Below are 13,924 nucleotides of genomic sequence, written 5' to 3' on the forward strand. Positions count from 1 at the left end.
TGATCATTCACTGGAAGCAGATGGGAACAGTAGGCTATTCCCAGCAAATTCTCCTCTGGTATTGATGGTATAATAGAGTTCACCAGATGATACAGGGGTGCAAGGATCATTGCACCAGTCTGACTGGGAGAATGATCTGCTCAGACGTACTCCTTACAAAAGCTTCTTTGGGGTTTTCACTTGATTTCAAAGGATACAGTATTTGTTTACTCTTGTTATGATTATTGCAGAAATGAACGTACATTTTCCAGATGATGAATAGTAATGGCGTGAAGTCTGTAGAGTCTTTACTCCTAAGCGAGGATGACAGAGAGCTGAGACCTCCAGTTTTCTTTCTTTGGCACAATGTGTGAGGGAACACACATCACTCATCCGTGAACAGCTGGCACGGGATTATTTGAGAGCAGCATTCCAAGCTACATCGTTTCTGTTCCAGCCAATCAGTTTCTGGGTCTGGCCAAAACCTTTCCGTTTGTCGGAAGCTCTTGCAGTGCTCCATGCATGGACTTCCAGGCATGAGTCCACCACGGCAGGTAAAGCAGGGTGCAAGTCGGCCAGAGCAAAGGCTCCCTGGACCAGGGAGGTGCTGGGCTCAAAGACAAAAGTCCTCCGATAAAAGCAAAGTCTGCTGTCTCCAGACATATTACCTATGAACCAGGAATGTTCTTTTATGCATTGGCTCTTCCAAAATGTGAAACCGCCATATCCTAGCTACAGACAAGGCAGGCAGAGTCATGTGAAGCTTGCACCATGAAGCAGACAAAGAAGGCACTGGTGCACCGTCTATGGTCCTGCCAAATGGAGAGCATACGATGATCTGGCTATTTTCATATGGCGGCTCATTTTCCACAAATCTTGGTTCACTATTTGTGGTTTCAGCTTTGCTCTATAAACGTAGAAGAATTTCTGAAATGAAAAGAGGGGAAAGAGTGCATTTCTCCCTCTTGATCTCAAGAGTAGTGCTCAGGTTGGCAATTCACACCTGTTCTGTAGGAAGACAACTGCCTCCTTGCCCCGATTAATGGTTTTCTATCAGGTTATCATTCAGCAAGTTTCTTTTAAAATGTTAACTTTGACTGGGTAAAATTTAACATGTACATGCTAAAAAAAAAAAAATGTTTAGGAAAAGATAGAAACGTTTCAATTTATAATTAGAGGTTTTCTCCAAAAATGCTTGTTGTTTTAACAGTCTCTCCTGACAGTAAAACTACCTCAAAAATAAACAATGTTTGACTTTATTATCTGTACAATTCTTTCTGGGCTTGCATGACTACAGGCATCACATGTCCTTTGTATGCATCACTTTGCATAGCAAGTGTCATTGTTTACACTGGGGAGAGAGTGTGGTCTCTTCACTGAATGTTCTGCAAATATGTTTGTGATTAGCACACTAAAGTGGATAATGTTTCTGCAAAAAGACAGGTTTGTATAGTGACTGATTTACCACTTTCAAAAAAAGCGGTGAAACCAACTGCACTGGTTTAAGGTCAACAGGTCAAAGCTTGCTTGTTTTAGCTATGGAATAACAGGATAGGGTTGTTTTAGAGAACACACAGTCATATGAGGTTTGTACCAAATACACCAGAACCCACGGTGACGATCAAAAAAAGGTTGAAGAAAATGTGACTGTGTGGGGATCCAGCTTGGTCTAGAAAATGTTCCTCTCAACAGGCTCGGACTGGCTTATTGGGCGTTATGTCCATGGGCGAACCAAACATGCAAAATTCTTGTGTGGGCCAGTTTTTTGGGTAAAAGTGGGCACTCTTTTGGCCAATGTGTTCCAGTTTGATGAGTTACTTCACTATGGGCCTCATTACGAGTCCGGCGGTAACCGAGGTGGTAAACCGCCTGGTTACCACCGGACTCGTATTACCATTCCGCATCCGTGATTCCCAGAATTACCAGGGCATTACAACCCTGGTGTCCCGGGAATTCCGGAGGCGGAATGGTGTAAATCCCCATTCCCATTGAATCCCATAAAATCCCCATTCCCATTGAGTCCTATCGAACTCAATGGGAATGGGGATCATGGAAACACCGGCACCATCTCGTGATGATGCCGGTGTTTCCTCGTCCGCCTGCAGGCGGGCGGTGGTAAACCTGCCAGGCCAGAACTGGCGGGAACGCCACCTCCCTCCTGCAGGACTCGGGATGGGGCGGTCCGGAATTAACAGTGGCGGCGGGTTTACCGCCACTGTTATTTTCGGACCGCCTGACCTGTAATGAGGCCCAATGTGGTTAATAGTTTTGACTTGTGTTGCTGAATAAATACTCTTTAAAATGTACAATTTGCATCACATTTCATCAAAAACCTCCCATTGGGTACTATTCAAACAGAATCACAAAAGAAATGAATTGCCATTTGCAACTGTGGGTCACTTTTTGGTTGGTGCCTAAGACAATGTTATGCCCCAGTCAGACCCTGCCTCTCAACACCTCTTACTTAAACCATACAAACACATGGCCTTCATATTCGGTCATCATGGACCTAACTAGAAGCACATCCATGTGTTATGACTGTTCATAAACCACTGTAGACTAGTATCTCATCACAGGTTGGGCCTTAGCCCTTAAATGCGGCGATCACGCTAATACTGCCATATTTAAGGGCATGCCCAATCTCGAGTTTGGCCACAACTCATTGCATTCACCTCCAGCTCACAGCTGGAGGTGAACGCACCGGCAGAGAGGGCATTTTAAACACCATTAGCACGCCCACCCACACGGGATCCAATGGGAATTACAGCTATGCTGCTACTCATGAGCGAAGGCAAATTGCACCGGACCGAGTAGAATTAATGCTAATTGCGTTGGTGGTAGCCAGCAGAAATTAGTGGCAGGATACCGCCAACCTCCTGATGAGGCCCACTGTCTTCACCTTGGTGATCCTGGATAGCCATATGTTGGTCATGATACATACCATGCTTTTCCACAGATCTGTGCGTGTTAGACTCCAACATCGCATACTCCTGACTTACATCACTCAGCTCTGTTCAAAATCCGTGGTAATCGATGTACAGCCTTAAGCTTATATAGAAATCTGAAACAAAGTCCTGAAACATCACCCTTCTGTGTCTTATTCCCATTATTATTCCAAACACCCACGCCATAAACTGCCCTTGCATACAGCATATGGTATGTTTTCCTTTGTCGATCTAATTCGTTGTTGCCTGATCATTTTGAAAGAAAGCTCACACTTCTGGCAATTCTTCGAGTATCATTTGGAATGAGAATGCGCACTGCCCTGTCTCCCACTGTTGCATCTGCCGCTCTTTGCACAGCTTCAAGCCCCCATATCAGAACATGTCTGAAATCCACTTCGCTAGCTCGTCAACTCCTGGGGGAGAAATCATTTTCAATATAGGCCACCTACAAGACATTTGAAGTGCTTTTTGGGTAACTAAACATTGCTGAAAAGAAAGGAACAGACAGAGCAACAAAGCATGCTCTGATTTTGTAACTCCCTCCACAGGGACATGATGATTTTCTGTGGCCTTTTATGTTCTTAAAGTTTATGAAAAATCAATAGTTTAATATAGAATAAGAATCCCAGGGCGGTCGCTTTAGAGCTGTATTACTGCCAGCACTGATGCTTTGTTATTTCAAGCAGGTCAGTCTTCAATCAAGGAACGCAAGGCGCAGTGAGGACCATGTACCCATTCTTCCATTCTCTAGCGTACGAGCAGAGGATCATACAAGAACCAGCTAAAGACATAGCCAAATAGAGATTCTGGCATCCCACAGTGTTCACTGTCTCAGCATAGCGCTAACTCTGTCATTGAGGATTCGCTCTCAGCAGTGGCCATGCATGTCCTAGCATCCCCAAATCTCCACTATACCAGCATGACCAAAAACCTTCATCAAGACTAAAGATGCAGACATCCCAATATGACAAAATTATACCCTGGTCTAAGTATTAATAATTCTGTTGTCCCAGTGTACACATACGCCCAGGGGCGTTGCTAGGGGGGGGCTAAGGGGGCTATAGCCCCTGATCGTTTGGTTGTAGCCCCGCATAGAATCCCAGGAGCTACAGCCAAAAGACTAGCTAGCCCCCAGTCCCAACAGTTCCGACATCAGCTTAGCCCCGGGTCTTTTCCAGACCTAGCAACTCCCCTGCATACGCCTATCAGCAAGTATTTCCGGTACAGCGTAGCACACTGTTGTGTGCTGTGATCATCATGTCAGCCCGGTAGCAGTCTGTGGCATAATCATAAAACAATGAGTTGGAGTTATGGTACAGGACATTGGGTTTTGGGTTTTCAAGGCACTGCATGTTTTACAAAGCTGGAGACGGTATGTTTGACATTATCTGATCTCAGACTGACATTTTTGGTCAAAATCTTTACCATTCTAAAATATGTTCTGTATTTGATGTGGTTGTCTTCAGCTGGAGAATTTCCATTGCATGGTATTGGATGTGCTCCACTCTTCCATGAGTTATGAGGAGTCACTGACTAGAAGGAAGAGGAGTTGCAACTAGGGGTACACACACGTCCCTAAATGTGGGCTGTGGGAAGCAAAAGCATGTTTTGGGTGGGTTCAGCAAGCCACTTAGGATTCCTAAAGGGTTACCCACGGGTCAAACTTTACGTCAATACTCACGGTGGAGTGTGAGTCCTGCTCTCCAACCTTCAGGAGAGGGATTTGAGTGAAGCTAATCTGGGGATTTGAGAGAATATAAAAAATAGCGTGAGAGCCTTTAAAAGACCAAGCTTACTGCCTTCGTCGTTTGTTGTTTTTGTATCGGTTGAGATTGTATAAGAGAAGAGAGTGCTGGGGATGTTTTGCCGTGCATTTGGTGAGTTAATGAGATGTTTGGACAGTTTTCAGCTTCTAAGATGTTTGTGGTTCCTGTTGATCCCCTGTGTGTAACCCATTGTCTGTTTCGAGTTGTGTGTGGTGTTTTTGGTGCTTTTTGTTCCCTGTTGTATCCCATTTTGTCTTTAAGTCTGTATGTTTTAGGCTCACCCTTTAATCTTCCATGTTTACCCTTACTCCCTTCGTAATGTGGCCCTCAGTGTTGCATGATAATGGAAATGTGCACATCAGCCACTAGCACCAGAGTCAAAGTTGGCACCACCTTAACCTGTTCTGCACTACACATGTGCCCTGGGCACAAATATTCATCACCTGAAGAATATGTTGTGTGATGGGCCTGATGATTGTCCCAACTGTAGTATTCACTAGTAAGACGATCTTTCATTTTTATGAAAATAAGATTGCTCATGGGTGTATGATTCATTTGTCTCCTTTGATCTGAGACAATACCCATAGCAGTGTAAAAAGTCTATTCACACTGCAGTGCTAGCTTATTGAACAAGTACAAATGGACGCATTGACGGCTTGCCAAACAAAATTTAAATGCATCACCTTCACTATTCACTTGGCGTGTGTTGAGAACCGGTATCCAACGAGTCCATTTCTTTCTTGTGGGGACCTGTATGTAAACATCTATCCAGACTGAGGGAGGAGTTTGTCCCACAACCTCATATATTCAACGTGGTGCACCCTGAACTAGTGTCAGAGGATAGAGAGAATGAAATTGCACTGTCCTAATAAACTTTGAAGAGCTAGTGTCCCACACTAGGTTGTTGGCCTCTGAACGTTGGCTCATCCATATTGTTCCACTTGGACTTTTCAATGTCTCTTTAGTGCATCCTTATACATGGATTACATGTCCTCTTGCAAATGACTACCTCTGCAGTTCCTTCATATTCACACACATGCTGGTGTATAGTTGCCAATTTGACTATAAACAGTGTGTTAAGAAAATGGGCCAGGAGGTATTATACATGCATCTCCATCCCAGCAATTCATGGCTTTTGTCGAAAGGTCAGAAACAGCTACATCATTAGTTGGCCCTCTTCTGCATTAGCAAAATCTGCGTGACCGGAGCACTAAAAGCACGTTTTTTCTTTCCCGAAACGCTGCTGCGTTTTGGGGCCAGAAAAGAAAAATGACCAAGAAAATGGCCACTGGGAGTCTGTTTTCCCTTTCCATGGCAGCCATTGGGAGTGGACGCGCTGGAAACAGAAATGTTACCAGCGCGTCTGCTACCAAAAGACGACAGAGAAGAAGGTAAGTGCGGTTGGGAGGAGAGGGAGGGAAAGGAAGAAAAAGAAAAAAAAAAAAGACACACCAGAATCCCCTGCGGGGGACAATGGTAGCCTCCAGCCGTGTGGAGGCGCGGAGTGGGGATGGCCCCGCTTCGAGCCTCCACGCGGCTGGAGGCTGCCATGTCACCCACTGTGGACAAAGGAGGTAGAAGGTCAGTGGGTTGGGGTGGGGAGGGCAGGGAGGTGGGAAGAAAGGGTAAAAAAAAAACCTTACCAGAGTCCCCGGCAGGGGGCGAGGCAGCTTCTCAGTCGTGGGGAGGTTCGGAGCAGATATGGCCCCGCTTCCAGCCTCCTCATTGGCTGAGGGGCTGCCACGCCCCCCTCTGTGAACAAGGCAGCTGGAATCCCAGCGAAGAATCTAGGGATTCTCGGCCGGGTAATGAGCCAGCAAGAGCCAATCAGAATGCGTATTGCATTCTGCTTGACTCTCGCCGGTTGCTAATGACGTATATGTGCTGATCTTTATGCATCACAGAGAGTGCTTCAATGCTGCACATCTCACGTAGACCATCCTCTGTTAATTGTGGCATCTTTTTTTCCCGCACAAGCTCCCTACTCTAACTGAAAGTCGGCTTTTCATATTTGTTTTTTTTCTATCTTTGTTTATACATTCTACTCACACTCATGCCTCCAAGCTTTCTTAGTCCCTATCTAGCCTACCACCCAACAAAATCTTTATCATATGATGTTTCTGCTCAGGTTGCATATGTAAGAGAGTAGAAGGATTGCAGAATAGTGTTTCATGCTCTACAGTAATCTGTCTGCTTGTTTAAGGAGGGAAGAACAAGCATTGACCATATGACACAGTGGTTCAAAAGAAAGTCTAATGCAAACGCACACAATACAGTACTTATCTATATCTACCAGCTAACTTACTAGTTATGATGAATTATACCTAGCTCACAGCATAGGAACTTAATACTATTGGAAACAGGTTGGGTAGTCCTCTGATTCTCCCCCTGTGTGCCTACCTCATATTTACCCCACAACATCATCTATACACATCCCACTCTTGGTGATGCCACATATGTTAGCTGGCTTCAAAAAAACGGTTATCTCCCCGGACACCGCGAGTGCTTCTTACAAATTATTCATGTGAAAAATACCACACTATATTTATTATATTTATATTTTGACATTTATATAGCGCACAGACAGCCCAGGGGCCTTGTGGCACTGTTACTTGCAGCAGGCTTAGTTACATTATGCATACGTTACAGCATTGGACGCAGAGATGTAATACATGTTATGCATAAAAACGTACACAGTTCAAATATTCATATAGGGGATGAACATAATGAACGGGGTAAAAGAGATTAGGCGAATATGGTGGTGGGGATGTTTTACAGTAGCCAGCAGAAGCACATCTCAAGCCCATCAAACAACCACACACCTTATACATGTAGGTTGTGCATCCTCTGGTCTAGAGGTTTCCACCACATTAAATCCTTTCTCTTAAACCAAGCTCTACATTCCTGAAATGTTCTCTCATGCTTACTAATCACTAATCATAGTTAAGAAACATATATCCCTACCACCACAACTATATTGCCTCCCCTTCACCCCACGTATCTGTGTCCTTCTGTATTTGTTCATATGCTGATCAATCCCCCCTTCCTTACCTTCATTACACCACCAGCCCTTCTCATTAACACTCACAGACTAAGGACTGGTAACATCCAGCAAGCTAACTATATGCTACCTCTAGAACAAGGTTGACGCTCTATCAAGCACTATGCAACTCTATTGACCACTATGCAACCACTCCTTTACCACTGGAGTCTTCCCTTCCACCCTGAAGCACTCCCTTGTGCACCTTCCTCTTAAGAAACCCTCTGCGGACCCATTCTGCCTGGATAACTATCGCCAAATCTCTATCAAGTCTTTCCTGGGCAAACTCATGGAAATGTTTCCATCTCCCAGCTTAATCTTCACACTGCATCTGTTGGTTGTCTCCATGATCATCAGTCTGGCTTCAGAGCTACCAAAAGCACAGAAACTACTCTCCTGAACATCCTTGAAGACCTGCTCTCCAACCTCGATTTCAACACCCCCTGTGTCCTCATTGTACTTGATCTCTCTTCTGCCTTTGACACAGTCAAACAGGGCATCCTGCTCAACCGTCTCCATGATAACCTGGGGATCACCGGTCAGGCCCTAGCGTGGCTGACTTCTTTCCAGTCTGATCGAACCTCCCAGGTTCAACCTGGGTCCTTCCTCTCCTCTATCTCTATCTCTAACTGTGGTGTTCCCCAGGGGTCTAACCTCTCTCCCTGGCTGTTCAACCAATACCTTGCACTTCTTTCCCACTGCATTGCCACGCTCTGCCCCAACTTCCAGTGCTATGCGGATGAAACTCAGCATATTTTCAGGCTACACTCAGCCACCTCATTTCCCTCTCTCATCTCTGACTGTCTGTCCACCGCCCAGGAGTGGTGTGCCACCAATGATCTCTGCCTTAATGCCTGTAAGATTTAGATTCTTCTCATTGGCACACCCACAACCTCCTTTCCTGTCACTCTGTGGCCGGCCTCTCTTGGCCCTCTTCCTGCTCCCACCTGTGAGGCTAAAAACCTTGGGTTCATCTTCGACTCCACACTCTCCTTCTCTCCTCACATCTCCGACATCCCTAAGAAGTCACGCTACCAACTGCTTCTCCTCAGAGGTATTCTTCCATTCCTCGCCTTCCTTCAGAAGCTCACTGTCTCGAGAGCTCTGGTTCTCTCTAGGCTGAACTATTGCAACAGCCTCTTTCTAAATCTGCCTGCTTCCACTCTCCACCCTCTGCAACTCATCCAGAACAGGATTGCAAGACTTGTCCTTGGCCACAAGACCAGGGATTCGATCTGTCCAGGACTGAAATCTCTGCACTGGCTCCCAGTGACTATGAGGATTAAGTTCAAAACCCTCTACATTGTCCAAAAGGCCTTCTGGGGGTTGGGGCCTCAATAACTTCAACTCTCTGTTCCTAAATATCTTCCTTCTCGAGATCTTCACTCATCCGCCTTCAACTCCCTCAGGGTCAGTCGCTTCTCCAAGCAATGAGTTGGTGGTAGATCTCTTTCTTCAGCTGGGGCCTCCTTCTGAAGTAGCCTCCCTCTCTCCCTGAAACTTGAGGAGAATCATCTCTGGTTCCGGAAGCACCTCAAAACCTTTATCTTTGCTTCTGCTTTTTCTCCTCCGCTCTGCTGCTGACTTCCTGGTTGAAACTGAAACTGCACTGGTTACCTGGCCACCCTCTGACCTCGGGCCCAGGTCCCTCCCCCGCCAGTCGCACACCTGCATTGCCTTCCGGGCCACCCCTGCACTTGGGGACTGTTTTCTGTATACCTATAGTCCCACTACCAGAATCTGACAACTGATGTCTGCACTTACCCTTGCACTTGCCACCTGCTTGCCTTACATTTACTTACTGTTATTTATTCTATTATCCCATGTACTGCACTGTCCCCTGCTGCCTCCCCCAGACACTTCCCGCCTCCCCCTTCCCATGCACTCGCACAATCTGAATGACACCTGGCCTAGTAGGATCGCTGTCTGTCTTCACTCTGTTCCCCCTCCCTTGCCTCGTCGCGCCTTGAAACACTTGTTTATAGGCACGTTATAAATGCCATGTCATATCATATCATAAGGTGGTGATGCTTTTGGTTTAAATATTCTATAACATAACATATGTATGAAGGTGCAGGCAGTTGTCTTTTAAAATCCAATGGTTTGAGAGTATGTTGTACATTTTGTTTTTTCTGGATATTTAACAAATACATCATTGATTCGTTGGCCACGATATAGGCCATACATCAAAATCCCTACCTAGTCACCTAAAGAGGGACAAATTCTACCACTGTAAAGATACAACTCATGCCACAAAGGTCATGTTTTCACGTCCATGTTGAGAGAACCAGAATTTCCACAATCTCCAACAGCTCCTGAGGGACTGATGTAGCAGCTATCATGGTAAATTGCCAAATGTAAATTTTATTTCGACAAAAATCCAATGGAAAAGAGAGGCACAGTGACTTACCACTCAGCCCCCTTTCTGATGGAAATGTAATTTCCTGGAATCAGGAAATTTAATAATCCACATGGGTTTAGGGAGCAATGTGGTGGATGTGCTTTCTTTTGCTCAACTATTAAGTTGATTGCTTTACAATAGATCTGCTGGGCTTGGCTCTCAGCTAATTTTGAATCATTGTATTGCCATTATGTGAAGGAGTATTTTCAGGCACCATCCTTGTTGTATTCTGGTCCTCAAACATGCACCTTGACCAAAGTTAATACTATTTTGGTGACACATGGGTTTGCTGGAATATTGTTCATGCCATTTCCAGTATAATTTTGTCCTCCCACATAGTGAAGTAACATGCCCACTATCGACACCATATACATTACATCCTTATCACATTTGGAGTGTACCTGTGAAACGATAGGGAGGTATTTTCCCTTGATTTGTTTGCATTCCCTAATTTTCCATGGGTTTGTGTAATCTATCCCCTACACAACTATAATCGTTCAATTCATTGGAGTGGCCATTCTATGATTAAAGTCCATAGTTTGTTAATAGGATTGCAAGAAGAATTAGGACAGAGGAATCTAGATTTGGAAGTAATATCACTGCATAATGGTTCTGCTATGAAGGTAGTGTGAAATATTTTATATATCCCCCATAAGAATGAGCATTTGTTGTATTTATCCGAAAAGCCCTTGAAGATGGTATTGCTCCCACAACGAGATCTTGACTGTGCTAGTCAGTCAGATCTTGATAGAATGGTTCTCATTGGTCAAACATACATCTTGTTAGAGCATTATAAAGAGATCTAAATGAAAACCTATTTGGGCCCTTGAAAAATGTTAATTGTCCCTTCGACAACTCCAACAAGAACATTGTTATTTATTTGACCAAAAAGGCCATGATTTTCCTTAGTGTGGACTAGCAAGGCTTGCTCGACCGTATGGTTAAGACCTTCGGCTATATTGTTTGAGTGTGGCTACATCTTTACCATGCTGGATTTACAAGGTGCAACCTGTCCTGCAAGGGACAGGTGATGAATGGTAGACCATGTTCCAGACACCCATTGGGTAATTGTAATTTGTTATTTATAATGAGTTTAATACCAGAGGTTTCGAAGCGCGGAGCCGGGGATCGTACCTATGTTGCTCCATGTGGTCTTGCTTACAAGGCTAGTACGTTTCCCCCGGAGCTATCCTCCCGAGACAAAATGAGGACAGTGGGATATCCTTTGGGTTTTGTAATGTGATTTGTGGACTCTATGTTCTATTTGCTGCATCATTTTCCGATATGTCTGATATTGCAACAGTGTCAAAGTCCTGCTAAACCATATTTGTGAGAAAACATGACATGTAATAGTTTGAGAAGTATGTCTGGGTTTATATGAACCAAATATCTACTAACTTTGAAAAATGTGACCTTGAGACGGATTTCTGAGTTTATATGGAGTTTGCTTTCTTTACTGGTGGATGGGCAGTAACAGACTCTTGTAGAAGGCCACGCATAGTACAAAATCATATGCTAAGCCAGGTGCTCCATATGATTTATTAATAACGGCCTTGAGCAATCTGAAAGCTGATGTGTTTTCATGTGGTATTTCAAATTAGACTCTGAGGAGTGTTAACACTACTTTGTGGCTTTTGCCTGTACCAAATCAGCTGATACCTCATAGAGTGCTGCATCCAATTATGCCACTGAAGTTATATTTTTTTTGGCAGCAACATTTTACCTGTCTGGCTTTCATCACTTACGTTGTTGGTACCTTTATGGGTGTTAATAGATACATATATCACCCTATTGGATTGTTGGTAGTCATGCTGCCCCAAATATTTGGAACACCTTGTCTCAGTAAGATGTTTCTGGATGTTATCACACTTTTCTACTTATGCTTTGCGGGGCATAGGGATATATTTTGTTTCTTTTAGGTTCGAGTTGCACAAGGTGGGTTTCTCCAAAGACAGCCTCTTCCAACTGATATTTGGGGAGGATTGCAAATTTTCAATGCACTATTATGGAATTGAGCAAAGTGCATGTTTACTGCAAATGTGAAAGTGGGAGCTTACTAGGAATGCCAATCCTACTGGGAGTGTCAAACTGGGAGCTTACTATGAATATTAAATTGGGATTCTTCTGGGAATAACAAGTGTACTGCAACAGTCAAGCCCACTGGAAAGTCAAAGTGGAAGCTTACTGATAATGTCAAACTTGGGACATAGTGGGAATGTCCTACTGGGAGCCATGTGAGAATGTTAGTTATATTGGCAGTGTCAAAGTGAAAGAAATCTACACATCTCGAGTGTGTTGAGAATATAAAAACAGGAGCATGCTGATGCTATCAAAACCGGATAGTGATTGACTAACTTAGTGAGTGGGTGAGTAAGATCATTGCTTAAATAGCACACAGTGTATGTAGTCACTCCTTAGCTCTGATAATTGGATGATTTCTCGGAATGCCGATATTACTAGTAATATCAAAATGGGAGATTACTTGGAATGGCATACTGGGAGCATACTGGAAATGTCAATTTAGCAATGTGTATGGAAGTTAATGATTATAAGTGATATTAATCCTATCAGCAAAGGCTTGTTCCTTTGTTAAAGTGTCAAACTCCATTAGAACACCAAACCTAGCACTTGCTGGATATGACAGGTTTTGGGGAATGTCAAAGTATTAGGCAAGTCAATTTGAGAGTATATTATGAATGTCAAAGTGTGAGGCTAAATGAATGTCAAAATGGGATCATATAAACAAAGGGAGGTTACTTGGAATGTTAATCTGGGAGTTTACTGAGGATTTCCACAATGAGGTTACTCAGATTTTAAAGCATATTGGGAATGTCAAATTGTGAGATTACTGGGAATGTTAAAATAACTGGGAATGCCAAAATGAGAGATTACTGTGAATGTCAAATTATATACTTAATGGAAATGTCAAAGATGGAGTTTACTCAGTATATCAAACAGGGAGCATTCTAGTTATAACACACTCGGAGATTAGTTAGATGACAATCTTACTATGAATGTCAAACTGTGAAACTTTCAAACTGGAAGATTACTTGGAATGTCAGACAAGGAACACACTGGAATTGTCAAGGTTACAGTGAATGTAAAGTGGTAGCATTAGTGGAAATGATATGATTGTACACACACATTTTTCATATACATACATTTCACATGCCAAAAATTAAAATAATGGACACAAACTGAAAAGCTATCCCTAATTGTAAGCACAATTGTAGAGGACACAATGGGCCTCATTACACGGAAGGCGGTAACCATGGCGCTATTAGCGCCATGGTTTCCACCGCTAATTTACCGATCCCACCATGGTGAATGGCGGAATTACTGCCCCATTCCAAGGTTGGCGGGGCCGTAATTCCCCATTCACCATTGGCCCTTCCCCATTCCCATTTGAGCCCCCATGAGGCTCAATGGGAATGGGGAAGGTGGCAATTACGGTATCGAAAATTGTGGTACCGTAATTGCCTCCAAGGTCCCTTTGCGGGTCCCGTCCTTAACGGCTGGTAAAACCAGCCGTTAAGGTAGGGACCAGTAAAGGGACCTCGTAGTAGGGCGGTAAGGGATTACCGGCACCTGTGCCCTTACCGGTGCCAGTAATCCCTTACCGCCATCCGTGTAATGAGGCCCAATGTATCAAATATTTGCTGCATTCCTCTATAATGGATACATTTCTTGCACCTATACAATGTTTCTATTTTCTGTACAATATTCCTTGTATTATACTAAAACCAACCGGTTTCAACATGTACTGCCCATTATTGCCACTTCTTCATCAGGG

This window comes from Ambystoma mexicanum, chromosome 8, assembly GCF_040938575.1.
Source record: "Ambystoma mexicanum isolate Mex_15411 chromosome 8, UKY_AmexF1_1, whole genome shotgun sequence".
Classification (NCBI taxonomy): Eukaryota; Metazoa; Chordata; class Amphibia; order Caudata; family Ambystomatidae; genus Ambystoma; species Ambystoma mexicanum.